Source organism: Stegostoma tigrinum, chromosome 11, assembly GCF_030684315.1.
Source record: "Stegostoma tigrinum isolate sSteTig4 chromosome 11, sSteTig4.hap1, whole genome shotgun sequence".
Taxonomy (NCBI): Eukaryota; Metazoa; Chordata; class Chondrichthyes; order Orectolobiformes; family Stegostomatidae; genus Stegostoma; species Stegostoma tigrinum.
The window spans coordinates 75,447,168-75,474,519 of NC_081364.1; the positions used below are offsets into that span (position 1 = coordinate 75,447,168).

At 44.7% G+C, this 27,352-nt stretch overlaps 1 long non-coding RNA gene and 1 other non-coding gene across 4 annotated transcripts; one reads left to right on the forward strand and one right to left on the reverse strand.

Moving 5' to 3' along the window:
* The first annotated feature begins 7,808 nt into the window (after positions 1 to 7,808).
* Positions 7,809 to 8,000, forward strand: LOC132210294 (U2 spliceosomal RNA). Its single transcript, XR_009446521.1, has one exon. It is a non-coding gene; the product is annotated as a U2 spliceosomal RNA (small nuclear RNA).
* Positions 8,001 to 11,198: 3,198 nt separating this feature from the next.
* Positions 11,199 to 26,741, reverse strand: LOC132210138 (uncharacterized). 3 transcript variants are annotated; one of them, XR_009446356.1, is made up of 4 exons: positions 26,496 to 26,741; positions 22,764 to 22,849; positions 17,632 to 17,728; positions 11,199 to 12,075 (listed from the first exon to the last, which is right to left on the reverse strand). It is a non-coding gene; the product is annotated as an uncharacterized LOC132210138 (long non-coding RNA). The 3 variants fall into 3 exon arrangements; XR_009446354.1 differs by having other exon boundaries at positions 22,696 to 22,849; positions 26,496 to 26,738; XR_009446355.1 differs by having other exon boundaries at positions 22,808 to 22,849; positions 26,496 to 26,736.
* Positions 26,742 to 27,352: the final 611 nt, after the last annotated feature.

The following is a 27,352-nucleotide window of genomic DNA, read 5'->3' on the forward strand; positions in this document are numbered from 1 at the left end:
ATATAAATCAGCTCAGGACAAAATGGGCCAATGGTGGTTATGAACACTTTTATTCTTCCTCGGGGGTTTGTAAGTGAAGGTGAAAAAAACCCTCGAATAAGAATTGAGTTTGTAATTGAAAGTGAATACAATAGTTTCCTTCTTTGCCAACTACAGAGCTCAGAAATTGAGTCGCTGGTCACAAAGGCTTACAGAATAAATGAATGGGCAGAGATAGAGAGACTTACCGGTAACACCAACAATAGCGAGGATGGGATAGTAACCAGCTTGAATAACCATCAGTACAGCTTCTATCCACAATGTTAATGGCGCCCAATTGATAGAAAGATAGTAAAGGCCAGAGGATAAACCCCTGTCCATTGTTGGAACATTCCAATCTATTCCTCTCAGATGCTGGCACATTGTTGTAACATTCCCGGCTGTGGTTCTGAGATTCTGATCCATAATTTGGAACATCCCAATCTGCTGGTCACAGATTCTGATCTCTCCCTCTCTCTGGAGCTGCTGATCCCAATTGTGTTGATTATGCCACAGCCACAGATACTGTGGGATAACGCATTGGGAGAAACCCCTTATTAATAGAAGAGGGAAACCCTCCAGTGACACAGTTAGTATCCATGGAGACTGACATTAATTCAAGTCACTGAACAAACAGCTCCCATTAACCCCTTCCACTCTGACACTTTTAATGTAACAACACTACCTGGTTTGGGTGACATTGCCTGCTATTGGACTCAATGCCCATCTCCAATTCCTCTCACAATGATAGAGACAGAGGAGAAAGTTGATACTTTCTCTGCACAGGCTCGATGATTCTGCCGTGTTATCCACATGTGATGACGTATGTAACCATTTTCCTGAGAGCCAAATGAGAGGTTGTTATTTCACCGAAGTCTCCTCCACCACAACAACTGCCAATCTAAACACTGTCTCTGGCCACAACAACCTGGAGAAAGACAGGAAATGTGGGTTTCACTGAACTTTCCTCTCACTGCCCTAATAAGGCAACATTTTATCTTTAACACAATATTTTCAATAATTTGCTTCTAAAGTTGCAAACAATTTTTTTGCAGTTTATACAGCCTTTCCTGACCAATTTTTTTAGCCTGAGCCCAAAAGTAAACATTACATTTCCAATAGCTTTGCTTATTGGGAGGAAAGGGTCAGAGACAATATCTATGTGATTGATTAAGAAACAGTAAGGAAGAGGGCACAGTGGCTGTGCAGCCTGGACAGGATGAACTTGATATTGCCCAGTAGGCAATTTCTTCTTCTAAGACAGAATAAAATAAAATGCAGAGAAAGAGACAGAATAAATTTGGCTGAATTAATGGCGACTGACAAGGTGAACAAAACACGATAGGTTGCAACGGAACGGAGGAGAAATGATTTTATATACACTGTTTAATCAGCGTATGTGTGTAGACATATAAGATTGTTCACATATGCTCAACACACTCAGGGTTATTAATGAAGATATGATTAACACAATATGGCACAGACGATGTGACCTTGTCTTGTTTGTGTCTTGTTAACATTGCATTCAGTTGAGGGAACCCATCTCCCCCATTCATAACTTTATTTACTCCCATTGTACATCTGCTTCTCTTTCAACACAATTAAAAGCCGATTTGTATTTTGCACCGCACCCCAACACCCTCTGTTTTCTGTTAGCCCTCCTCCACCTCTGGTAAGGTATTAAAAAGGCCATTTCCCGAACCTGTTCAGTTCTGAAGAAGGGTCTTGCTGGACTTAAAGCCTGAACCCTGTTTCTCCGTCTCCACAGATGCATCTCGACCTGCTGAATTTCTCCAGAAATGAATCAGCACTGACTGAATTTTCAACAAAACAAAGCACCGTGCATGCTGGAAATCTGAAAAATGAAAAATTGCTGCAGAAACTGGGAGCTTTGAAAAGGCATCACTGGGTCCAACAGCTTAACTTTGCTTTCACTCTGCAGATGCTGACAGACATGCTGAGTTTCTTCAGCAAATTGTGTTTTTGAATAAATCCCAAAAACGTGTGTCAAAGTTGCTCAAACACCCTGTCCAACATGGATCACCAAACACTGAGAATTGAGTGACAGCGCAAGGTGAAAAAATTACTTGGTTCTGAAACTACACAACTCTAGCCTCACTGACAGTACAGAGCTCTTAATCATGGTCAGGGAGAGAAACATTCACTTTAAAAACCTTCCTACAGTGTGGAAACAAGCCCACCAGCCTAACAAATCCACACCGACCCTCACAGCATGCCATCCAGAACCAGCCCCCTATTACTCACCTAATCCACACAATGGGCACTTTAGCATGGGCAATTCACCGAGCCTGCACAGCTTAGGTCTGTGGGTGGAAAGTGGACCACCTGGAGGAAACCCACACAAACACGGGAGAACAGGCAAACTCCACACAGTCATCTGAGGGTAGAATTGAGCCGACATCATAGGGGCTGTGAGGCAGCAGTGTTAACCACTGAGCCACTGTGCCACCCAAAGTTGTCCCTACTGGAAAGGAAAAGGTTCAGATGAATATGTTAAAGGGTTTTGAGCAATGTGACAAGTTGGAGATGTGACACCATGGAGAGACTGTCAGTAGAATGAGAATATTAAAATGTAAGTGTTACCACATCAGAAAATAGAGTAGGTCACTGCGTACAAGGGCAATGGGGACTCAGTCTGAACTGGGGAACATTACATTGCACTTATTGCAGCTCAAAACTGGGCATCCATGTCGTGATGGAAACCACAGCAGCAGCAGCAGAAGCAGAATTGTATTCCACCAGAATCCGTGACTCTTTGTCCCGGATAATCCCTCAGTCTATGATTCCCATGAAGCTGATCAATGGTTCAGTGACGAGTGCAGGCAAACATGCCGGGATCAGATCCATGCGTACCTGAAACTGATGCCAACCCATTATAGCTACTGCATTCAACTGCTTGCATTACAAACAGCAGAACTAACGCATTACAGACAGAGTGGAAGGATTGCAACTATCCTGCTACAACCAGTCATGAATGGTGATGGGGGCAGCAGGAACTGCTGATGCTGAAGGCTGAGATAACAAGGTGTGGAGTTGGATGAACACAGCAGGCCAGGCAGCATCAGAGGAGCAGGAAAGCTGATGTTTCAGGTCTGGACCCTTCTTCAGAAAAGAAGTAGGGGAACAGAGCTCTGAAATAGAGAGAGGGGGAGGCAGTGATAGAAGGTAGATAGTGGAGCAGATAGGTGGAGAGAGGATGGACAGGTCAAGGAGTTGGGGATAAAGCCAGTAAAGGTGAGGCAGGTAGGGAGATTTGACGGGGGTTGGTCAGTGAGGAGGGAGGGGCGAGTAGTGGGAGGGAAGACGGACAGGTCGAGGAAGCAGGAATGAGACTAGTAGAGGTGAGGTTAGTGTAGGTGGGAAGCGGGCGTGGGGGTTGGTCAGTGAGGGGGTAGTGTAGGTGCTCCACAAAGCAGTCTCCAAGCATCCGAGATAACACGGTGTGAAGCTGGATGAACACAGCAGGCCAAGCAGATTCAGGGGAGCAGGAAATTTTGACGTTTCAGGTCGGGACCCTTATTCAAAAATGGGTGAGAGGAAGGGGATTCTGAAATAAATAGGGAGACAGGGAGGCGGATAGAAGATGGATAAAGGAGAAGATAGGGTGAAAGGAGACAGACAGGTCAAAGAGTTGGGGTTCAAACCAGTGAAGGTGACTGTAGGTGTGGAGTTAAGGGGAGATAGGTCAGTCCAGGGAGGATGGATAGGTCGGGAGGGTGTTGCGTGAGGATAGTGGATAGGGGATGGGGGTGGGGCTTGAGAAGGGAGGAATGGTTAGGGAGGCAGGGACTAGCTGGGCTGGTTTTGGCATGTGGTCGAGGGAAGGGAGATTTTGAAGCTTGTGAAATCCACATTGATACCCTTGGGCTGCAGGGTTCCCAAGCGAAATATGAGATGCTGTTCCTGCATCTTTCAGGTGGCATCATTGTGGCAATGCAGGAGGCCCAGGATGGACATGCCATCCAAGGAGTTGGGGGGGTTGGAAATTGAAATGGTTCGCAACTGGGAGGTGTAGTTGTTTGTTGCGAACAGAGGATAGGTGTTCCACAAAGCGGTCCCCAAGCCTCCGTATAGTTTCCTCAATGTAGAGGAGGCCACAATGGGAACAGCGGATACAGTGTATAACATTGACAGATGTGCAGGTGAACATCTGTTTGATGTGAAAAGTCTTCCTCGGGCTTGGGATGGGGGTGAAGGGGGAGATATAGGGTCAGGCATGGCACTTGCTTCGGTTGCAGGGAAACATGCCCGGGGTGGTGGGGCTGGAGGGGAGTGTGGAGTGGACAAGGGAGTCACAGAGAGAGCGGTCCTTCCGGAAAGCAGATAAGGGCAGGAACGGAAAAATGTCTTTGGTGGTGGGGTCGGATTGCAGATGGCAGAAATGTCAGACGAAGATGCGTTGGATTTGGAGGTTGGTCATGTGGTATGTAAGGATAATGGGTATTCAATTTTGGTTATTATTGCGAATAGGGGGTGTGAGGGATGAGTTGCGGGAAATGCGGGAGACACGGTCGAGGGTATTTTTGATCACTGTGGAGGGGAAGTTGCGGTTTTTGAAAAAAGAGGACATCTGGGATGTTTGGGAGTATCATAGACTGAGATATCTTTGTCAAAGATCATCAGTCTCCTTCGCTTTGTGCAGAACATCTTCAGTTTCACCAACCTGACCTTACAATTAATATCCCTCAGTTCCTGAATCATTCTGATCAATCTCCTTTCAATCACTCCACAGACCGTCACATCCTTTGTGCACACTACCTGTTTTTGCAGACCCGAATGCTCTGTGTTCAAGTGGGTGATGTTATCACACACGGGCAATTGCTCAGTGACATCACCCTGAATCCTGGGCATTTCATGAACTGTGGGTTTCCTCTGATCCCAGTGGTTCTGATATCTTTTGAGCTGCAGACTCCAGCATTTGATTTTAAAGTTGAAGACAATGAAATTATTTCATTATTTTCAACCAGTAATGTACACATTTTGTATCAGAGATAATAGGAACTGCAGATGCTGGAGAACCCGAGATAACAAAGTGTGGAGCTGGATGAACACAGCAGGCGAAGCAACATCTTAGGAGCACAAAAGCTGACGTATCGGGCTTAGACCCTTCATCAGAAAAGCGGAATGGGGAGAGGGTTCTGATATAAATAGGGAGTGAGGGAGAGGCGGATCAAAGATGGATTGAGGAGAAGATAGCTGGAGAGGCAAAGGTGGCAGAAAAACTGCTCAATGTCCTCACGTGACTGTCATTCGTGGATGTGTGGGTGAATGAGGACAAAGGTGAGCCCCTTACTGAGGACTAACCGTTTGACCTCAGTCAGTGGGAGGTCTGGGGGATGGTGAAAATTCGGCAGGGCTCAGCGTGGCTGTCTCCTCTGGGGCTGCTGGCTGTGGAGGCTGTGGGCTGTTTGGCCTGCTGTATTCATCCAGCTCCACATTTTGTTATCTCATGTACACATTTTGCTTCACATACTGTTCCCAGTCATCTGACTCTGGTGTTGGTGTGATGTAAATCATGTCCCACTAACATGAGGATTTTGCAGAGGTGACAAAGAAGGTTGGTGAAGACAGAGCGGGTAAAAATTGTTTGGATGCACTTTGGAAAGGTGTTTGAAAAGGTTCCTCATGGTAGACTGGTTAGATCACATGGAATCCAGTAGAAGCTAATGGTTTGGATCCAAGACTGGCTTGAAGGCAGGAGGCACAGAGTGATGGCGGAGTATTATATTTCAGACTGGAGACCTGTGACCTGTGGTGTGTCACAAGAATCAGTGCTGGGACACTGCTTAGCCATAACTTTATATAAATGATTTAGATGGAAGCATAGGAGGGCTGGTTAGTAAGTTTGCCGATGGCCCCAAAATTCATGTTGTTGTGGATAGTGAAGAATGTTATCTCAGAGTACAACGGGACCTTGATCAGATGGGCCTATGAGTGACAGATAGAGTTCAGAAAAATGTGATGTGATGCGATTTGGTAAGGCAAACTAGGGCAGGACTTACAAGTTAATGGTAAGGCCTTGGGGAGTGTCACCAAACAGAGACATTGGGGTGCAGATGCAAAATTCCTTGAAAGCGGAGCCACAGTTAGACAGGGTGGTGAAGAAGGCATTTGGCATGCTTGCTTTTATTGATCAATGTATTGAGTATCGGAGTTTGGACGTTATAATGCAGGTGTACAGAACATTGCCACTTTTTGAATACTGCATTCAGTTATAATATCCCTGCTACAGGAAAATTGTTTAACTGAAAGGTTTCAGGAAAGAAAACATTTACAAGAGTGGTGCTTGGATTGAATAGTTTGAGCGACAGGAAGAGGTGGCTGAATAGGCCGGAGCTGATTCCCTGTAACGTCATAGGCTGAGGCGTGACCTTACAGAGGTTTATAAAATCATGAGGGGCTTGGATGGGGTGAATTGTCAATATCTTATGGTTTAAGCTGACAGGCGAAAGGTTTAAAAGGGACCTGAGGGACAGTTTTACATGTAGAGAATGCTGCATGTATGGAGGAGGTGGTACAATCCCAGCTCTTAAACAGCATCAGGATTGGTAAATGAATAGGAAGGGGACAGAGGGATAGGGGCCAAATGTTGGCAAATGGGACTAAAATAACTTAGGATATCTGGTTCGAATAGACAAGTTGCAGCAATCAGTCTGTTTCCATCCTTTATATCTCTGCAGCTCTTGGATCTTAATTTGCAATTCTAAATTACCAGATTGTAATTGGAATGTTTGGAGTCGAAGCCAAACCATTTGTGACTTTTCAAGGTACTGAACTTAATATCCAGCAGCATCACGCTGCTCATTTCCATGAAGGGCGGGGAGTGACGTTAGGGATGTTGGAGTGGTTTGGGGACCAGAGTTCATATATTCCAGGTCAGATGGATTAGTCTAAGAAATTCTGTTTGTAACTGTGACCCAGTACTTCCTGACAGGGATATTACTTGATCAGAATTAGAATTTGTTTCAAGTATTTGATTTGATTTGGGAAGAGGCAGGCATTTTTATGCAATGCTAACAGTTCAGTTTGCTTGGTGCACAGAATAGGATGGCACAAAAATCAGACCCTTTTAGCAACTGCAGGCACATTGACACTGCAGGCAGTTACACATTCCAAAGAAACAGACGGGGTGGGATGGATTTGGAGGGAGGGGATAGTGATTCGCCTTTTTTTTTGTAACAAAGAGTCACATTTATCAAGGGAGGTGGACCCACCATCTTCAGCGAGTGGTTCCTGCCGGCTGTGCACTGCCTGAGAGGGCGCTGGAAGCAGAATTATTCATGGCCCTCAGGAGAGAGTTGAATGATGAGAGATTTACAGGGCATCGGGAAGAACTGGTGAAGTTACCCGTACAGACAGCTGATGCAGAGAGTGACAGGCTGAAGCACCTTCCTCTGTGCTGGGACATTCTCTGAGCGTGCCGTTCTCTGCCGATCGTTGCTGCAATCTCACTGACCCGCTGCTCGTCATGGAGCTGGTTGATGAGGCTTGTTGGTGACGTCAGCTCTGCCCTACCTCACCTGATTGGTACATTTTCGATGATCTACATTCACTACGAAGATGTTTTCGAGAAAAGTGATGAAAAAGCACTGGTGCAAACTGACTTCTTTGCCCTGGTTAAGAAGCCCAGGAGTTTGGAAACAACAGTAAAAACTGTCAGCAGTGATTTACAAGTCTTTGCACACAGTCAGGCTGGTGGAAAATAGGATCAAGTGTTTATTATACCAAGTGTTCACAGTTGGTGGCTATCTCATGTGTGGAAACACGGCCTTGGTTTTAGTGGTTTTGGTGTGAAGACAACACCACAGAAAAAGCATTTGTCCCTATCAGCTTTAATATCTGATATGTCCTTTGCCTAAGGACCCTATATTAAACTGATTTTTGGAGCAGGGAGTTGGAATACGAACTTTCTCCATGCATTATTGTGGTATTGCAGTGTTCCCAGGAATGATGAAGTCTTATTAAACCAATTTTAAAAGCAGACTGATAAAAACTTGAAAAATCCGAGGTCTAAACACCTTGTTATCTCAGATTCTCCAGCATTTGAAGTTCCTACTATCCTTGATATGCTGGGATATGCTCAATGCTCTGGAACCATAATCATGGAATTCCTACAGTGTGGAAACAGGCCCTTCAGCCCAACAAGTCCACACCAAACCTCACAGCATCCCAGCCAGATCTATAACCCTCCTAATGTCCCCCTCCCTGAATACAACAGGCAATTTAGCACAGCCAATCCACCTAACCTGCACATCTTTGGACTGTGGGAGTAAACTCACACAGACATGGGGAGAATGTGCAAACTCTACACAGGCAGTCGCCCAAGGCTGGAATCGAACCCGGGTCCGAGTGCTGTGAGGCAGCAGTGCTAACCATTGAGCCACCATGCCACTAAAATGCTTTCTCTCAGTACTTTCACCCAACTTTCTCTAAATATGCTTGTTCCAAGGTAAACGTTAATCTCTCCTTTTCTGCATGTTCAGCACTTGCTCTGAATATTATTGCCTCATCCCTGGTACATGCTGCACCTTCCCACCAACACCATCCCTGAATATTCACATATGGCATCAGAAGTAAAAGAAAATCACCTGCCAACACTCCCTCATTACAAATAGCATTTCAGAAAAAAATGCTATCGAAGTATTCACTAATTTTGAATTTGATGATGATGACTTGGATGTATTGAATGAGAGATTTTGGGAACACTGTGAGCCAGGAAAGGATATGGTGTATACAATGCACATTTTTCATTTGAGTGCAAAAGCAACCAATCAAACAGATGTGCATGTGGCTGCTTTATTTTTCGCAAGTCGAGGCCTGTGAGTTTAATCAGATTACTGACTCACTGATGTGGGACACAACTGTGAATGACCAAGTCAGTGGCATATTACGCCGAAAGCCATTTCTCACATTAGCCAGACCAATAGATATTTGCGGATCTAGCAAAATGAGCCAGAGTGCAATAAAAATGCTACATCAAGATGCAGAATTGCCTGCCCACAAAGTACATTGTTGCTGTCAGAACTCTACATGCTTTTCAGCACCTGAGGCATGTTCTGCTCAGGGCCTGGCACAATATCTCTGCCTTTCCCTGGCATTTTTGCACTTTTATGTCTCAACTAGAACCTAATGTCCCACAGTGCTCCTGTCTTGCCTGGTTGCTTATCACAGGCATAAGTCAGGCAGCTTAGCATCGTTATTACCAGCACTCAGTCAAGGGCTGGTCAGCAGCTGTGGCAACTAATGCATTTTTTTCAACCAAATGGTCACGTCTACAAGTCTCAGGGAAACAGTTCTCAGTCAGGGCAAGGGAGACAGGATTCAGTCAGGGGATCCTGACACAGCATGTCCAAGGAATCATTTCATAGCAGCCCAGGGACTTTGACAGTGTCAGTCAGCCATTGGGGCAATCAGGATCAGGGAATCTGTATCACGACAGTACAGAGAGGTGGCCACACTCACTACTAATTACATTCTCAAAATGCTGCAATAGACTTGTTGAGCCTGAATTATGTTCATCAATCCAAGCTGACCCTGTCTATTCCTGCCATTGGAAGTCAGTTTGATGAAATGCTCAAGGTTTTCGGGAGTTTGGGAGGTTCAAGTCCATAGCTCCCTGAAACAGCAGCACAAGTAGATAAGATGGTGAAAAATTTCGCTTTCATGGTACACAGCCTCAGGATATGGTCAACGTGGAATGTCTGGTTCATAAGTGGCATGTCAGAGCATGCACTATTTGTACGAGAATTACTACGGTTTCAACCACGAAATGGCCACAACTTGATCAAAAGAGAAAGTGACCATCAAGCAGTTTGAACCATCAGCTGTCAAATAAATTAAGACAGAGTTAAACGTATTTGCAGGAGTTTTTTTTTACTTTTTTTTAAAAAAAATCAATAATGGGATGATCACATCACTGGATAGGAATGGCAGTTTCCTTCCCTAAAGGCCATCGGTGAACAGATGGGTTTTTCCCAACAAAGACAATGGATTCACAGTCATCATCAAATTCTTATTTCCAGATGGATTCACACCGAGGTCCCCAGACCAGTATCTCAGCCTCTAGGGAAGTGATGGACAGAAGACTAAATAGAAAATATGTACTAGAAATCATACAACGTCTTGGTTTATGTTTCCATCATGAGATCCATCGCTGCTATGGACACCAGGTAAAGAGCTGAAGAGACTGCAATGCCCCCAGGCAGAGTCACAGCGGTCACCAGGTTTCATAGCCGACAGGGAAAATGCAATCAGGGATTATAGGACATGACTCATCCCAAACCTATGTTTGGATTTAAAACTTTCCTTTGATTTTTATCCACAAAATGAAAGATTACATTGTTTCCAATAAACAAATGTCTGTGGAGAGCAACAGAATCCGTCATTGTAAAGGTGTGCAGACCTATCTAACAAATAAAGGGCCATCGAGATCATCACAGAATTCCTAGTGTGGAAGATGGCCATTCAGTCAATATCAACCCTGCAAAGATCATCCCACCCAGTCTCACACCCTACCCTATGCCTGCATTTTGCACACAAGATACTATGGGCAATTTAGCATAGTCAATCTACATAATTTGCACAGTTTTGGACTGTGGGAGGAAACCAGAGCATCTGGAGGAAACTCACACAGACAGTGTCTGGGTAAGACACTCTGTCAGGTCAGTGCGGACATGATGGGCTAAATGGTCTGCTCCCACACTGGAGGGATTCTATGATCTCCAGCAACAAGCCCAAAACACATGGTTTTTAAATCTACTATAACAATGTGTGGAGCTGGATGAACACAACAGGTCAAGCAGCATCTCAGGAGCACAAAAGCTGACGTTTCAGGCCTTGAACCTTCTCTAGGCCCAAAAAGTCAGCTTTTATGCTCCCGAGATGCTGCTTGGCCTGCTGTGTTCATCCAGCTCCACACATTGTTATCTTGGATTCTCCAGCATCTGCAGTTCCCATTATCACTGATACTATTTTTGATTCTACTGTTAGCTATATTCAAACCAATCAACTTATTCAGAAATTTGCTGGTAGTTAACCAGTCCTGATGAACCAGGAAATCCCTTTTCACATATCGTGCAGGTGGATAGTCTTTAGTCAGTGCGAATGTGTCGATGTGTTGTGACAACGTGACTATTTCCAAGCTCTACCTTACACAACTGTTAGTGTGACATTTTATTCACAATACCAGCACCTTTAATTGAGCAGGGATCGGTAACATCTGTACAAACAGCCCAAAACCATGGTTCATTTGATAGTGAGAGTGACAGCAAAGTTCTTCAACTGTGGTTGTCTGTGAACTCACTGGTGTGTTAACAGTTTGGATGACAATGAATCCCTTCCCACACTCAGAGCTCATGAAAGGTCTCTCCCCAGAGTGAACTCGCTGATGTATCAGCGGGGAATTCGAATCAGCAAAGCCTTTCCCTCATGCAGAACAGGTCAATGGTCTCTCTCCAGTGTGACTCTGGTGGTCAGTTTCTAGCTGGGATGGATGAAGAAATTCCTTCCTGCAATCTGCACATTTCCACACTGTCTCCCAGTGTCACTGCACTGGTGTTCGGACATTTCAGATGAATCTTCACAGACTCTTCAACACACACACCATGTGCATTTCTCCCCAATGTGAGTGCTGCTTTTTCCTTCATTGTTCAAAATCCTGAGATAATTGGGTTGTGATAAACAAAGTGACTGTCAGACCTGGATGTGGACCTGTTTAAATTCTCCAACTGCAGACTATACTTTCAAACAGAAAGTTAAGCGTAGCGAGTAAGAAACCAGAAGGACACAGATTGTGAAACTGAGAAATTCTCTGGGCATGTGTGGAGCGATACTTGGGGAAAATGCTGGATCACCATTAGAACAAATTCATTCATAAATATCCTCCAGGTAAGGGATCCAGTCAGTGTTTGCATAAAACTACCAAAAGAGAGAGGTGGGGGAGCCAGCGAGGAAGGACAGTCATTGTATAGATCTGTAACTCAACCTTTCGATCCCTCTGAAAGACTAAGAATAGTGCAGAAGTAAAATTGTGGAAATCTGAAATGAAAACAAAAAATGCTTCGTCAGCGTTGTACAGCACAAAACAATCCCTTTGGTCCCAGTTGTCCACGCTGACTAGATATCCCAAATTAATCTAATCCCATTTGCAAGCATTTGACCTATATTCTACTACACCCTTCCTATTCACATACAACATTTAAACGGTATCTGGATGGGTAACTGTACCAGCTTCCACCAGTTCCTCTGGCAGCTCATTCTACACAGGCGCCACCCACTTTCCCTTTTTAAAAAAAACAAATTCACTGGAAAAGCTCAGCAGGCCTGTAGTATCAGTTAAGGAGGAAAAAAAAGTTAACATTTCAGGACCGGTGACCCTTCCTCAGAACCCGAAACTCTTCTCTCCTCCACAGATGCTGCCAAACCTGCTGAGCTTTTCCAGCAAATTTGTTTTTTTTTAAGATTTAAGGCATCTGCAGTTCTTTTGGTTCCCTTTTAAGACTTTCCCTCTCAGCTTAAGCCAATGTTATTAGTTCTAGTCTCCCCTAACCTGGGAAAACAATCTTGGCCATTCACCCTACGCCCACCATAATTTTAACAACCTCTATGAGGTCACCAGTCAGCCTTCAATGCTCCAGGGAAAATAGACCCAGCATATTCAACTTCTCCCTACAGCTCAAAACTTCCACCTCTTGCAACATCCTTGTAAATCTTTTCTGCACCCTGCCAAGTTCAACAGCATCATTCCTATAGCAGGGAGACCAGAACTGAACAGTATTCCAAAAGCAGCATAATCAATGCCTTGTTCAGCCCATAACATTGACCTCCCAACTCCTACGCTCAATGCACTGACCAATAAATGCAAGCATAGCAAATATCATCTTCACTACCTTCTGTACCTGCAATCCACCTTCAAGGAACTGTGCACATGCACCCCAAGGAGTCCCTGTTGCATAACAGTCCCCAGGGCCTCATCATTAACTGTTTAAGTCCTGCGCTGATTTGCATTACCATAATGCAATCGCTCACATTTAGCTGAACTAAACTTATTTCTATCACTCCTTGGCCCATCAACCCATGTGATTACGTTCCCATTGTGCTTGGGAAGTAAACGCCTTTGCTGTCTACTACAACAACAATTTTAGTGTCATCTGCAAACTTACTAACCATTCCTCCAATATTCATTCCACATGATTTGCATCAATGATTAAAAAAGCAGTGGACCCAGCACCGATCCTTGCAGCACACTGCTGTTCATAGTCATCTAGACTGAATCCGCTCCCCCCCCACGGCTGACCATAATCTTGTCTCCTACCTTCAAGCCAATTTTGTTTCAAATAGCTAAATCTCCCTGGGTTCCATTTGATCTAATCTTGCTAACCAATCTGTCATGTGGAGCTTTGGTGAATGCCTTGCTGAAGTCCATAATAGACAATGTCCACTGCTTTGCCTTCTTCAATCTTCTTTGTCACTTCTTCAAAAAACTCAATCAATTAAGTGAGACAAGATTTCCTACTCACAAAGCCATGTTGACTATCCCTAATCAGTCTTTGCTTCTCTAAACACATGCAAATCCTGTCCCTCAGAATCCCCACCAGCAACTTACCCACCACTGACATCAGGCTCAACGGTCGATGATCCCGTGGCTTTTCCTTAAAGAATGGCACCACATTAGCCACCCGGCCTTCTGGCACTTCACTAGTGTCAGTGATACAAATACCTCAGCAAGGGGCCAGCAATTACTTCCCCAGCTTCTCCCAGAGTTTGTGGGTAACACCTGATCAGGTGCCAGGAACCTATCCACCTTTATGCATTTTAAGACATCCAGCACCTAGATCTCTGTAATATAGACACTTTTCACGACTCATTATTTATGTCTCCATGTTCTCTAGCTTCCATATCCTTCTCTGCAGTAAATACTAATGTGAAATACTCATTCACTATCTCAGCCTGCAGTTCCACACAGACAGCCTTGTTGATCTTTAAAGGGGCCCTATTTTCTCCCTAGTTGCTTTTTTGTCCCAAATGAAGTTTCAGAATCTCTTGGGATTCCCCTTAACTTGATTTGCCAAAGATAGCTCATGTCTCCTTTTTGCCGTCCTGATTTCTCGAGTATACTCCTACTGCCCTTGTACTTCGAGGGATTGACCCAATTCCTGCTGTCAATACCTGACATGTGCTGCCGCCTTTTTCTTGACCACAGCCTCAATTTCTCCAGTCAGCCAGTATCCCCTACATTTACCAGCCTTGCCCTTCACATGAACAGGAACATATTGTGTCTGGGCTCTCCTTATTTTAGTTTTGAAGACCTCCCACTTTCCAAGCATTCCTTGACCTGCATATTACCCCTCTCGATCATCTTTTGCAAGTTCTTGCCCAACAATGTCAAAGTTGGCCTTACTCCAATTTAGAATTTTGAAATGTATATTAAATAAATAAGTTTTATTTTAAACTGATCACATCTGCCTGCATCTGGCATATACTCCTCTAAACCTCTCTTGTCTATGTCCTAATTCAAATGTCTTTTAAACAACGTGACTGTACCTGTATCTGCCACTTCCTCTGAAAGTTTGTTCCACACATGGACAACTCCGTAAAAATAAAAGTTTCCCTCATGTCTTTTTAAATATGTCTTTCTCCTCTCACCTTACACACATGTCCGCTTGTCTTGAAATCAGCCAACCTCGGGAATCAACCCTTGCTATTTGCATAATCTGTGCCCTCACGATTTTATGAACCTCTAAGGCCACTCGTTAACCCATTATGCTGCAGTGAGAAAAGTGCCAGCTTTGGCCCTCTATTTGATAATCAAGCCCTCCATTCCTGGCAACATCCCAGCAAGTCTATTCTGAACTGTCTCCAGTTTAATAATAATGTCCTTCCTGTAACAGGGCGACCAGAGCTGCACACAATACCTCAAATGAAGCCAAAACAATGTCCTGTACAACCTCAACATAACATCCCAACTCTGAGACTCTAAGGTCTGAGCAATGAAAGCAAGTGAGCTAAACAACTTATTAATCACTCTGTCTACTTGTCTACATAAACTTCAAAGAATTATGCACTTGAATCTCAGCATTTCTCTGTTCCACAACACTACCCTGGGTGCAACCATCAATTGTGCAAGTCCTACCCTGGTCATTTTACCAAAATACAATGTCTTACATTTATTCAAATTGAACTTCATCCTCCACTCCTCAACCCATTGACATAATTGATCAAGATCTTGCTGTCATCTTCGATAACCTTCACTGACCACTATACCAACATTTCATACCACTAATTCTAGTATCATCTGCAAACTTACTAATCTTGTCCCTTAAATTCTCATCCAAATCATCAAAATAAATGAGAAACAAAAGTGGACCCTGTGCCAAATGCTGTGGAACATGCTGGTCACAGAACTCCACTCTGAAAAATCCTCCATCACCACGGTCTCTCCTCCAACTGAGCCAATTCCGCTTCCAATTAGCAAGCTCTTCCTGAATCACGTGATCTAACTTTACGCATCAGTCTACCATGTGGAATCATGTCAAAGGCTTCACTCTCACTCTGGGAGGTGCTGCAAAACTGAAACAATTCCCCCACCATTTGCCCATCATTCCTTGAAAAGTTAAATCCCAATTCTCTTGAGAATAACTGCTAAATCTGCATCCAGCTGCCATTCAGATTGTTCCAGATCCTGGGAACTTGCGGAGTCAAACACTCTTCACATTTTCACTCTGCATTTTTTGCCAATTATCTGAATGTTGTACTCCACAGTTACCAAACATTGCTACAATGGAGAATTACCTGAGCTTCTGTTCACTCTCTCCAAACCAGAGACACATCAATTTTAATTTACTTATGGGACGTGGCCTTTGCTGCACAGGCAAATATTGATTTCCACTTTTATTCGATTTGGAGAAAGTGGTACTTTCTATTCCTGCTGCACTCCATCTGCTGGAAGTACACCACTGTGCTGTTATGATGATAATCCACCCTGGAGCCTCACTACCCTCCCGACTGCAGGAATCATACCTCAGACCTCACTACCCTCCAGATCATGCCCTCAAGCCTCGCTACCTGCATTGTTGCAGGCATCATTCTCGAGCCTCAACACCCTTCACATCTGTGGAATCCCCCTCCAGCCTCAACTCACACCATCTATCTAGATTCCTCCAGTCTCACAGACCACCTTATCTGTCATCTCCTCCAGCCCACAAACTTCTTTAGCTCTATAATTGTCTTTACCGTCACAAACCTCCCTTTGTCTGGTCTCCTCCAGCCTCACAATCTTCCCCATTTCTGTAATCTCCTCCAAGCTCACTTTTCTCTATTTTTGTAGTCTTCTCCAGTCTCAGAACCCTTCTTGTCTCACATATCATCCAGCCTCACGGATCAATGATACAAGAACGATATTTCTTTCCTCTAATACAATCCTTATTTTTATTCATCCACATGATGGCGGTACTTTCAATTTCCTGGGCTTCAGGCCCCAGAATTGAAGTCAACCGCTTTACCTCTATACCTCACTTTTCTCCCGAAAACACTGACCAATCATGAGTCATTTATTCTAATATCTCATTTTCTGAAATAACTTGAAATATTGCTGGGCATCTTCCTATGTGAAGAGTCTCGGAGGTCTACAGGACAGAAAAAGGCTTTGTGGCCCATCCAGCCTGGGCTGGTTAAAAACCACACCCTAACTATTCTAATCTAATTTTCCAGCACTTGGCCTATAGACCTGTCTGCGTTGGCATCACAAGTGTGCATCTAAATGTGCCTTAAACGCTATGAGGATCTCGGTGCCTACCACCCTCACAGACAGTGAGGTTCAGTGCCATTGTCACAGCATGATGACATCACAGACAGGAACAGAGACGAGCTGAGCCTGTGCAAACCAAAGATCCCACACACACTGAGAAGGACGGGAGGGTCCCTGATAGGGGGCAGAGGAGATTTAACAGAATGGTTTGTAGGAAGAGGGTTTTTAGTTGCATGGATAGGGTTTTTTTTTAAAGTTATAATTTCATGTGACTTAGGTATTGCTGGTACATATTGAGAATATCCATCGACAATAGATGGACTCTCCTTCACAACCTCTCCTCTTGCCTGGGGTGTGGTAATCTTCAGGTTAAACCAGCCCTATGGTCAGGTAGGATAATGGTGACTTCACCTTAGGCATAGTGATGCCACTTTGCCTCAGTGGTGTAGAGGGGAATGTTGAATGTGGTGGATGGGACACCACTCCGACACTGCTTCATCTGGAGGATGTTAACTTCCTTTAATATTGTTGGGGCTGTACTCATGCAGGTAAGTGGAAGTGAAAAGTGGATGAGTGCCTTACACACAAGAAGCAAACCTTCATTGGGTAATCAGGTGCTTGGGGAAACGGAGATTGATCTCCTTGTAACAAAGGATTTTGAGGGGACCTTTGATAGGAGGTGTTTACAAAAGATAAACATTAGAATGGTAAAATGTACACTCAACTGGCCATAAAAAAGGACTACAGGACATATATTGAAAGTTGTAGGAAAGATCTATTGAGAGAATGGAGTAATAAGAGAGAAATTTTACATGGCAAATGGGAAAGAGCAGGAACACAATACTCACACACAATGGGAATATCCAGGTCCTGATGAATTGAGTAATTCTGTCAGAGTTTGGTGTTACAATTGAGCTTCCTACCTGAAAGTCCACTTGTAATATCCTGTAACACAAATTCAGAAAATCCATCACTGTCAGAGTAGAAATCCACAACATCCCCTCCTCCTGGCCGAGGGTAACTGTGCATTGTTCCTGCTGCACATTATTCCTTGTGGGAGTCAGCAGCTGATTCGAAGGATTTCTATTTGGGTTTCTAGGAATTTCCACATTGGGGCTTCATGTCACTGAACAGAACAACAGGTGTTTGACACAAGGCAAAGAATGGCCAAGATTTAGTGAGATGCAGGCAGCAGGATTTGCTTCCTTTTCTTTCCTTCTGTGCTGCTGCACTGCCACAATGAGACATCAGCTTTTCCGGCCCAATGCAACTTGATGAACAAGTTGTCTCGATTCTGAGAAATGGGCAGTAAGCTTCTCCCAGTCATTTGAAAAAACGCCCCTTAAAAAGGCAGCAATTACGTATGTGTCATGTTGCCCAGTGCTCCCAACAAAAAGATGAGAAGAATGAGGGAGGATCTCATAAAAAGGGATAACAGTCAAGTTCCATGAGGGTTAGAGTTTATGGAGAGATATTGATAAATGGGCGACAAGTCGGCAAATGGAGTATAATTTGGGAAAACGTGAAGTTGCTATTTTTTGAGGACATGACCAAAGGACAGTGTTATTTAAAAATGTAAAAACTGTGGAAAACTGCAACACAAAAGGGATTCAGGAATAATTGTGCAGGAAGCATGAAGCGAGCACACAGTTGCAACAGGTAATCGGGAAGGGTCATGGGATGTTATCCTTATGTCAAGGTGTTTGCAGTAGAAGAGTTTGGAATACATGTCTTAGGACAAATGTACAACTTGCTGGCAAGACCACATCTGGAAGAATGCGAGCAGCTTTTTTGGTCCACTTATTCGAGCAAGTATATAACTTCACTGGAGGCATTTCAAAGAAGATGAACTAAGATGATCATTGGTTTGGAGGGATTATGTTTTAAGCTAAGACTAAACAGGTATGGAATATACTAACTAGATTTTTTTGAAGAATGAGAGATGTTCTAATTAAAAATAAAGGATTCTCAAGGGAGTTAACAGGATAAATGCTGAGGAAATATTTCTCATCGTGGGAGCAGATTCTTGATAAGGCAGAGAAGAGAGGGTTCTCTTTTGGAATTGTCAAGCTTAAGGCAACACAGACATGGGTAAGGGGTTTCAGTCGCAAATGAGCTGGAGAGAGGTGGAGAGAAGGAGCATTTTAGAGATTGAAATTTCTGGCATTTGTGATTGAAATGTACGGTAAGATGTTCATCTTGAGACCAGATATGAGAGCATTATTGAGAAGGGTGCAGTTCAGCCTCAGACAGTTCCCAATGAGAGGGATGGATTCAGTACAATAGTAAGGAAAAATAATTTGTAATAATAACTGAAGGCAATGTGTTTTACTATCACAAAGTGTTATTGGAGGAAATTTCAGCTAATCAAGTAGTGGAAGCATGATAAGCAGTTTTATAATTGAGTAACAGTGGAGCAAAGTGATGGAGACGAGTTAGATCTGAACATTGTAGAATACATGTGAAAGATCTCACCTCCTGGAAGTATGTTGGTGAGAAACAGCATGGGCCAAGGATAGATCCTTGAGGGACATTTACTACATGGATTTCAGACAGGAAAGAGAGATGGAGTGGGATTTTCCAATGACGGTGAGGTCGAACATTGGTTTTAAACAGAATGGGTGAGAAGGACATAACCAGAAAAGAGAAACAGACAGAACAAGTAACAATATCTGTGAATTGGCATGGGGGAAGAGGAGGAGGAGGAGGAGAAATAACAGTTGGAATATTTGTAGTTTAGTGAGAATAGGGCAAAGGGTTAAGATGAGCTCTGATAAGGCTTGACATGAAACTGGACAAAGATGCAAGTTTAAGCCTAAAACGAGGAGCAACATGCTAGGCAATTTGGTTTGGTGGGCTTGTGGAAGAGAGGGAAGCAGCAGAGGCAGCTGATTGGATTGTCTCAATCTTAGTGACATAGAAACTGCATGTGTCTCCTTCACTTGCTGTTGGAGCAGAGGATGGAGGAGACAGGATGATGGACAGTGTTTTGCAAAGAAACAATGCCTGTGTTAGTGATATTTAAAAATGAGTGAACAAACCTGATTAACTTTTATCCAGAATGTTAAAATGTACAACAGAAGTCCAGGTTCAAATCCTATCTCAGCAGATGGTGGAATTTGAATTCAATAAAAAAAAACTGGAAGAATCAACTGGTTGCCATGGCAACAATTGCTGATGACAGAGTGAAAAAAAAATCTAATGTCCTTCGGGGAAAGAAATTTGCCAACCTCAGCAAGCCACTCAGTTGCAAATCACTGCAAAGTTTCAACAAAGGAATGAAGCTGGGTGGCCCATTTGGCATCTACCAGGGAACTAGGAAAGACAACTGCAGAATCAGCCCTATCGGCCCCCCAAACTCCTGCTTAATAATATCTGGGGGCTAGTGGCAAAATTTGGAGAGCCGCTTCAAAGACGAGTCAAGGAACAGTGTCAGACTCATGGAAACATACCTGGCAAACAATGACACACACCACTATCATTGTCCTTAGTGAAGCCCTGTCCCAGCAGACGTGACAGCACAGTGCTATTCTGACCAGATTATTTGACCTGGGAGTACTCAACTTTGACTCTGACGCCTGGAAGTCTCACGGCTCCTGCTGATTACCATGTACCATCCTCCCTTGGTTGATAAATCAGCAGTAGTATTATCACTAGATTATTAATCCAGAGACCCAGGTAACATTCTGGGGACCTGGGTTCGCATCCTGCCATGGCAGATGGTGAAACATGAATTAAATAATGATCTGGAACTAAGATTCTCATGATGACCATGAAACCATTGCCAATTATCAGGAAAGACCCATCTGGTTCACTTATGCCCTTTCCGGAAATGTGCCATCCTTACCTGGTCTGGATGACATGTGACTCCAAACCCATAGTGATGTGCTTGACTCTTAACTGCCTTCCAGGTAATAAACGCTGGTCCAGCCAGCGATTTCCACATCCCAAGAGGGAATTTTAAGAAACAAAAAACTCCATCATGTTGAACAGCACTTGGAGAAAGCACTGTGAGTACACTTAGTGCTATTCACACTCGATGTCCACATCAGGAGTAGTTTGCAGGAGGATTACCAATCAGGCTGGTCGGGTCCTGAAGGACAAAGCTGCTTGGCTGGGACTGCAGCAGGTGCTGACGCACCAAACGGGGAAAATATAGCTGATCTCATCATCACCAATTTCCCAGCTGCAGAGGCATCTGTCCATGACAGGATTGTTAACAGCAACCAACACACAGTCCTGTGGAGACAAAGCCTCATCTTAAACTTGAGAATACCCCCCCATTGCGTTGGGTGGCACTAACTTCGGCGAAAAGGGACAGACTTGGAACAGACACAGGAGCTCAAAACCAGATATCTATGAGGCTTTGAGAGAGACTGCAACAGTAGCAGACCTTCTCTAGCACAATCTGTAACCTCATGGCCCAGCATATTCTACAGACAGCCATTGCCATTGATCCAGGGGACCAACACTGGTTAAACGGAGAGTATTGGAGGGCACACCAAGGGCAGCACCAGGCATACCTAAAAAATAAGGTGCCAACCTGGTAAAACCACCAAACAGGACTATCTGCATGCCAAATAGCATAAGCAGCAAGAGTTAGAGCTCAGCCACCCCATAACCAATAGATCAGATGCAAGCTCTGCAGTTCTGCCACACCCAGTCGTGAACGGTGATGGACAATTAAACAACTCACTGGAGGAAGAATGCCAAAAATCCCCATCTTTACCCGACACAGGAGCCCAACCTATCCATGCAAAAGACAAGTCTGCAGCAATCTTCAGCCAGAAGTGCCAACTGGATGATCCATCTCAGCCTTCTCCAGAGGTCCCCAACAGAGATGTGAGTTTTCATCCAATTTGATTCATTTCACATAATATTAAAGAAATGAATGAACAGTGCAAAGGTTATGGGCCCTGGCAACACTCTGACAAAAGTAGCGATGACTAGTGCTCTACAGCTTGCTAGCATCCAAGCCAAACTATTTCAGTCCTGCTACAGCGCTGGCATCTATTGACAATTTGGGAAACTGCCCAGGTCTGATCAGCACAAAAACATTGAAAATCGAACCCGACCAATTTCCCCTCAAGCAATCTACTCTCTATCATCAGTAAAGTGATAGAAGGTGTTGTCACAGCAGTATTAAGCAGCACTTACTCAGCAGTAACCTTCTCAGTGACACCCAGTTTGGGCCATGGTGGGCACTCGGTTCCTGATCTTATTACAGACTTGATCCACAAATTCACAAACAGCTGAATTCCTGAGGTGAGGTGAGGGTAAACAGCAGAGCCCTGCACAAAAACCACTTATTTTCACTTCAGTGGAAATGATCTGACAGTGACACCTTAGTATCAGCTCATCTGCTGAACCTCTCATCTATTCCTGTGTTATCTCTAGGCTTAACTACCCAAATTCACTGCCAGTTGGCCTCCCACATTCAACATCCCTGCAACCTCAAGAATACCTAAAATTCTGCTGCACACAAGTTCATTTGTACCAAGACCTGTTCACCATCACTGCTGTGCTCCCTGGCCCACAAAGGCTCCTATTTATAAGCAACAATTTAAAATTCTCACCCTTGATTTAATTCCTGGCTGTGATGAGCCCCATCTCCCTGCACCAAACAACCTTCAAGACTTCGATAACTCATTTAGTTCCAGACTCCAACAATGCGTTTAATCATCCCTTCACTATTGGAGGCTGTTTCTACAGTTGCCAGAAAACGTGATCTGGAATTCCCCTGATAAACCTCTTAGGTTTGCTTTCCTTGAGAGAGTCAGGAAAACCTGTAGATTTGGTAACTTTTTGGTCACCTGACCTAATATGGCCTTACGTCAAAAGTTTGTTGATAATATTTTTGTGAAATTATAAAACATGATAAAAATACAAATAGTTTGTTGATTTGGACATACACCATTAGCTCTTCAGTATCGCTAGATGAATGATCTGTAACTTCTCAAATGGAGCATTGTGAGAGCACCTTTATCATGCAAACTGCAGCAGCACACGAAAGTTAAACATCACCTTCTCCACAGGTAACAGGGCTTTGGCAACGATCGCTGGTATCTGTGGAAGGAGAAACACAGTAAATGTTGCAGAAGTGCAAAATGAATGACACAGATAAAAACGCTGTAGAATTTGGTGGTCTGAAATGGAAGAAAAATACACTCTCTTTCTGGGAAAATATTTCCTGACTGTGAAAGATACCATTCAAAAATTAATCTGGTAAGAGAGCAGCACATGGTCAGGGGGTGGGCAGCAGTGGAAAATTTATTTACAAAAAAGGTACAAGGAAATTACAGTAAAATACTACAGAGATCAAATCTATCCATCATTAGAGACTGAAGAGATTAGACACCAACAAAGGTGATCAGGGAGCACAGAAGTGAGCAAGAGCAGTGTGAGCTGCTATGATCCAACAGTCTGGGAAAAAAAATCCATAAGAAACAAACATTTCTCTTGGATAAGAGATAATAGGAACTGCAGATGCTGGAGAATCCAAGATAACAAGGTGTGGAGCTGGATGAACACAGCAGGCCAAGGAGCATCTTCGGAGCAGGAAAGCTGACGTTTTGGGCCTGAACACTTCATCAGAAATGGGGGAGGGGAAGAGGATTCTGAACGAAATAGGGAGAGAGGGGGAGACAGATCAAAAATGGAGAGAAAAGATATTTGGAGAGGAGACAGACAAGTTAAAGAGGCGGGCATGGAGCAGGTAAAGATGAAGAGAGGTGGGGAGGTAGGGAGGTGATAGGTCAGTCCAGGCAGGACAGACAGGTCAAGGGGGTGGGATGAAGTTAGTAAGCAGGAAATAGGGGTGCAGCTTGAGGTGGGAGGAGGCGATAGGAGAGAGGAAGAACAGGTTAGGGAGGCAGGGACAAGCTGGGCTAGTTTTGGGATGCAGTTGGGGGGAGGGGAGATTTTGAGGCTTCTGAAATCCACATGGACACCATTGGGCTGCAGGTTTCCCAGGCCGAATATGTGTTGCTGTTCCTGCAACCCTTGGGTGGCATCATTGTGGCACTGCAGGTGGCCCAGGATGGACATGTCATCTGAGGAATGGGATGGGGAGTTGAAATGGTTCGCGACCGGGAGGTGCAGTTGTTTCTTGCGAACTGAGCGTAGGTGTTCTGCAAAGCAGTCCCCAAGCCTCCGCTTGGTTTCCGCAATGTAGAGGAGGCCACAACGGGTAGAGGGGATGCAGTATACCACATTAGCAGATGTGCAGGTGAACATCTGCTCGATGTAGAAAGTCTTCTTGGGGCCTGGGATTGGGGGGGGGGGGCGCGGGTAGAAGAGGGAGGAGGTGTGGAGGCAAGTGTAGCACTTCCTTTGGTTGCAGGGGAAGGTGCTGGGAGTAGTGGGGTTGGAGGGCAGTGTGGAGCGGACAAGGGAGTCACGGAGAGACTGGTCTCTCCGGAAGGCAAGCAAGGGTGGGGAGGGAAAAATGTCTTTGATGGTGAGGTCGGATTGCTGATGGCGGAAGTGTCAGAGGATGACGTGTTCGATCCGGAGATTGGTGGAGTGGTATGTGAGGATGAGGGGGATTCTTTTTCAGTTGTTATTGCAGGGACAAGGTGCGAGGGAGGAGTTGTAGAAAAATGCAGGAGACACGGTCAAGGGTGTTCTTGACCACTCCGGTGGGGAGGTGGGGAGTGGAGTTGCGGTCCTTGAAAAACAAGGACATCATAGATGTACGGGAGTGGAATCCTGGGAGCAGATGCAGCAGAGGTGAAGCAATTGGGAATAGGAGATGGCATTTTTGCAGGACGGTGGGTGGGTGTGAGATGTTAATGTGATAACATCCCATTAATTTAAAGAAGTATAGAAATCAAAGTCTTTCATCTGCATTTGATTCCTATACAGAGACTTTGATTTATAGAAGTAAAGTCTTTTATCTACTCACATCGGTATGCAGACACTGCCCTGAAGCTTCCTGCCCAGCTAGGAATTCAGTGTAAAGCTTTTGTAACTCCTTATCTTCTCACACATCGGCATGCAGACACTGTCTTAAGTTTCCTGACTGAACTGAAATTAGAATCAATCTGTATCAAATAGGGTTAGGTGGGGAAATTTTGTAAAGGTGTGAAACCTCTAAAGCATGTAACTTCTGTCACTGACTAAGGGGCCAGGGCACTGACTTTGTCCTAGCCAGACACACTGGCAACTTGAAATCACAATCTGTCCCGGACAACAACTCAAAATCACCACCTGCTATGAGCAGCTACTTCACAAGCAATCGATACTATATCCTGGTCTTTTATGTTGTCGATGTAATAATTGCTTGGTATCCTGTTTTTGTCTGTTGTAGTAATTGTTTTATGTATCATGTCATTGGAGGTTGTGAAATCGTTTTCTGTATCATGTCTTTTGTAAAGTATAAAAAGCAGGGACTGTCCGGGGAGAACTCCTTGTGAGACTTTGCACTGTGTGCCGGGTTGAGTACAGTGATTCTTCACAGCTTGTACTTGCTTGGTAAGAAAATGATTGGCGTTTTTCTAAACAGGTCAGTGTCTTGTTATTGCAGCACGTCCGTGAGGGTCTCCGAAAACAAACTTGACAGGTGGGAGGAGGTGTATTCTAGGTAGCTGTGGGAGTCAGTGGGCTTGAAATATATATCGGTTTTGAGATTGTTCCCCAAGATGGAAATAGAGGACCAGGAAGGTGAGAGAGGTGGTTAGAGATGGTCCAGGTGAACTTAACGTTGGGGTGGAAGGTGTTGGTGAAGTGGGCGAACTGTTCGAGCTCCTCATAGGAGCACGAGGCAGCGCCGATACAGTCATCCATGTACTGGAGGAAGAGGTACGGAAGAGGGATTGTTCCAACAAAGAGGCAGGCAAAGCTTGGGCCCATGCAGGTACCCATGGCCACCCCCTTTGTCTGTAGGCAGTGGGACGAGTTCACCGAAGCACATAATGGGGTCAGTGGAGGGGAACTGGTCAGACCTGCAGGACAGGAAATAGCGTAGGGCTTTGAGGCCATCTGTATGGGGTAGGCAGGTGCTAATGTGGTATACTGCACCGCTGCACCCGTTCTGGCCTCCTCTACATCAGGGAAACCAAGCAGAGGCTTGGGGACCACTTTACAGAACACCTACACTCAGTTCGCAATAAACAATTGCTCATCCCCACCTCCCTAACCTGCTCTTCCTCTCACCTATCCCCTCCTCCCATCTCAAGCCACACCCCCATTTCCTACTTGCTAACCTCATCCCACCCCTTTGACTTGTTGGTCCTCCATAGACTGACCCATCCCCTCCCCACCTACACTCACCTTTACCTGCTCCATCCCCACCTCTTTAACTTGTCTGTCTCCTCTCCACTTGTCTCCCACTCTCTCCCTGTTTGTTTCAGCATCCCCTTCCCCTCCCCCATTTCTGAAGGGTGTGGGCCCGAATACGTCAGTTTTCCTGTTTCTCTGATGCTGCCTGTCCTGTTGTGTTCCTCCAGCTTCACCCCCGGCCCTTTTAAAGTTTCAAAGCTGTCGCGCATGCGCCCCGCGGATCACTGCCCCAAATAAAGATGGTGACGGTCACACGGGCCTATCGCCATCTGAGGCGTTGATTTGTTTTCTGCAAACGTGAGTCTGGGAGTTTCAAATGGGTGTGTTTTCCGACGTGCACTAACTGTTTGTAAAACTTCCAAACCCATACGAATATCACTTCCCTCCAGCTTTCTACCGTTTTGCTTTCTTTACTGTGGCCTGCTCTTACCTCAATTGCACAAATCTTGGTCTCAGCGAAGGATCTAGGCCCGAAACGTCAGCTTTCCTGCTCCTCTGATGCTGCTTGACCTGCTGTGTACATCCAGCTGCACACCGTGTTATCTCGGATTCTCCAGCATCTGCAGTTCCGGTTATCTCAGCGACTCTGCACCGCACTCGTGGATGATCACGTGGTTTTCACTGATCCCGCCCTCCCTTCATTCCGATTGGGCGACATCCGTCCGGTCATGCACGGCACACCTGTACTCTCTGATGAAGGGTCTAGGCCCGAAACGTCAGCTTTTGTGCTCCTGAGATGCTGCTTGGCCTGCTGTGTTCATCCAGCCTCACATTTTATTATCTTGGAATCTCCAGCATCTGCAGTTCCTATTATCTCTATACACCTGTACTCCTATTGGTCGCGCACTGACATCAATCAGCCAGACTTCACTGTGAGCTGGAGCATGCGCAGTGCTTTGTGTTATTGTTGGAAGCAAATGAACGTCGTCGCAATGTTGCATTTTGAGACGAATGAGACTGAAAACTGGATCTGTCTTTTTACCTTCACAGATGCTGCCAGACCTGCTGAGCTTTTCCAGCAACTTTGTTTTTGTTCCTGATTGACAACATCCCAGTTCTTTTGTTATTTTTTAATAAGTCGCGATTGAAAAGGCTTCCGGCAGCTCAAAGCTAAAGATACTCTTGATACCGCTCTGTCAGCCAATAGAGAAATAGCGGTGAAATAAGGGTAATAAATACAGGCCTAGCAGTCCTCAGGTAAGATGTAAAGAGAATAATTATGAATATGAAGAACACCACGTGGTGAAGTGGGGTGAGTGTTGTTCATATGAACTGTGATTGGGCAGA